This window comes from Salvelinus alpinus, chromosome 2, assembly GCF_045679555.1.
Source record: "Salvelinus alpinus chromosome 2, SLU_Salpinus.1, whole genome shotgun sequence".
Lineage (NCBI taxonomy): Eukaryota > Metazoa > Chordata > Actinopteri > Salmoniformes > Salmonidae > Salvelinus > Salvelinus alpinus.
In genome coordinates, this window is record NC_092087.1 from 40026191 (window position 1) to 40029161 (window position 2971).

Consider the following 2971-nt stretch of genomic DNA (forward strand, 5'->3'; position numbering starts at 1 on the left):
ACGTGTGACAGGGCGAGAGTGGGCTCCCAAGTGGAGCAGCGGTCTAAGGCACTGCAGCTCAATGCAAGAGACGTCACTACAGTTCCTCGTTCGAATCTAGGCTGTATCACATCTGGCCGTGATTGGGAGTCCCATAGGACGGCGCATAATTGACCGTCATTGTAAATAAGAGTTTGTTCTTAACTGACTTGCGTAGTTAAATAAATAATAACGTCTCCGCATTAGGCCTATAAACAAACAGTAGACTATTCAAACATATAATTGCTTAATCAATAGAATTATTGATATTAATCTCACAAAAATACATTAAATGAATGATAGACAATAGTATTAGAACCAAATGTCATCGCAAGAACGATTTAACTTAATCGAATTGGATTCAAGAGAAAGGCAAATATCTTTTGAACAATTAACTCGTGTGGCCACTACTTGCTCATGCATGACTGCATGTAAAATACCTGTTTATGTCTGGTATTGATACCACTCTGTAGTAGACCTCTACGTAATACTGGATGACCTACACTAGGAATTCCTAATGGGAGATACAGCCAAAGCTTTCTATTGATGGAGAGTCTATTCGAGAATGAGAAGGGGCGACCCTGTCCTCACATAAAGTATACTCTATTGTAGTCTTATTTGTTGACACATATGCCTATGGGTGGCACAGAGAATGTGATTAGAATGCCCCTGGTATACTACCCATCCAACCTGTTAGGTCACTATCAAACGGTTCAGATGCATGGACACATTTGGTGGCAAAGTTTGGGGCAGCGTTGTGCCTGTTCAAATCCAATCATATTGCATTGGTCAAATGCGCCGAATACAACCGGTGTAGACTTTACCGTGAAATGCTTACTTACGAGCAAATTCCCAACAATGCAGAGTTAAAAAGTAAGACAATTATTTGTTAAATAAAAAGTATATTTCAATATTTGTTCATAGCGGAATTATTGTGTTGATATGTGTTTTTCCATCAGCCTACTAAATAAGTTATTCTATATTTGTATGTGAGACTGATGTGGTTTCCTTGCACTTCACTGCTCCACCACTGTATGACTGGACGTCTCAGCTTTTCCAACACCAGAGGCCAAGTCTTCCGACGCCTCGTGCACTGTTACGCACGCTTTCAGACTGCATAGTCCTGAACGAGCACGTCGAGAGCAACAAGCGGTTCACAAACAACTTTTGACAGCACAGTATTTCATGTTTCAAGCTTTTATATAGATAGTAAACCGTCGCCTATTGGATTATAGACTAAGACAACTACCCGACATCGGATGGAAATAAAATTATACAGCTTTTGGTTAATGTTGTGTCTTGAATTTCTGTGAAAGATTAGGCTACAGTGTACATTTAGAGCTGTGCGTTTATGCCTATGGAGAGTAATAGTTATTGGTTACGCGTATTTTGCGTAGTCGCACTATTGTCATGTTTAATTTTTCATTATCATTCTAAAAACTCATGTTTGACAATCAACAGATCAAAAATTCGACTCCGGTGGGACTCGAACCCACAACCTTTGAATCACTTCGATCCTTAACCTAGAAGTCCAATGCGCTATCCATTGCGCCACGGAGCCGCTGGTTACACGTTGAGAAGTTTGAAATACAAACAGCAGCCTCGAAAGATGCACTTTTTTGTATACACGTCATTCTCTCAAGTTTAGAGCAGTTTTAAAATATGAACAATATTTGAATTAAAATCCAATGCCTACAACTCAAGCCTACAACTCAAATTTTGGTCATATATTAAATTTAACACAACTGTTACACCACTCCAGCACTCCAGTAGCCTACCATTTCTTACATCTTTGGAATGTGTTGCTCTTTCTTTACAATATTGTAGTTGCGAAACCCTGTGAAACGCTACCTCCCTGACAACGGTAAGTCAAGGAAATGTCTGGTTGCGACAACCAATCATATCGTCGTCTGCAACTACGAATTGCACTCACCAACCAATCCGAGACACCAGTGCAACCATGTTATAACCAATAATTGACCAATGAGAACAGAGCTATATAATTTTGAGGAATTAGACGAGGCGCGGTCTCTCTCATGCAACTTGCAAGTAAGCATTTCATTACACTGTTTACATCCAGCTGTATCCTGTGTACATGACCTATAGTAGACTAATGAGCGATATCCTCACCACTGATAAACGCTGGCCAGTCGAGGTTACCCTACCAATAAGTAATTGTAGCGGATTCAGAGGTCATGTTCTACTAAACATGACACACTCGCCAGCCCGACATCGAATCCCGTAACGGCCTGTATTTAGCTTAGAATCGTTCATTTTTATGCTTTCTTTATTTTCTTACTGTGAGAATTTGACAGAAGAAAACCATAGGGTTTATTCCGACTATCCCCGCTCATTTTATGCCGTAAATCTGTCATCATCCATAATCTCTTTTTGTCAAACCACTCACCCTCATCAGGATTTTAACTGGTTTCAGGTTAGGCAAAACATGTTATCATATCTGTAATCCAATACACAAGATAAAGGGCTTAATCTATTAATTTAAGATCAGGTTTAAAAACCGTAATATTGGGCAAGTTGTTTTGATTCTTCAATTCGACCTATTTCCTTGATTTACAGATAATTTACCCTTCGCTAAGCCCCGCCCCCGTGGTTAATGTTGCAACCTTGGACAACATTTTCTCGAGAAGCCCAATTTCCACTTCTAACCACTGACGAAATCCCCCCACAATGATCTCAAACGTTTTTTTTAATACACAATGAAATTTAACACAGACTACACCTTGCTAATCGGGAGACTCTCAGGTATGTTGTGGTGGACTAGCATTACAATTTATTCATGTAAACCTGGTAAAAGGATGGTTGTAGTCGTTCTGATGTCGACAGCAGATTAATTTTATTCATAACATGTCCAATTTAGCCTACTAACAAACATTTTTTGGGGAAAAAGTTATATTTACTGGCTAGCTAGCTAGTGTTAGCAATGTTGTACGGT

The 2971-nt window shown here is 39.5% G+C and overlaps 1 non-coding gene across 1 annotated transcript; it reads right to left on the reverse strand.

Annotated features, from left to right (window-relative positions):
• Nucleotides 1-1489: 1489 nt before the first annotated feature.
• Nucleotides 1490-1579, reverse strand: trnar-ucu (transfer RNA arginine (anticodon UCU)). The gene is given in 2 exon segments: nt 1490-1525; nt 1543-1579. It is a non-coding gene; the product is annotated as a tRNA-Arg (tRNA).
• Nucleotides 1580-2971: the final 1392 nt, after the last annotated feature.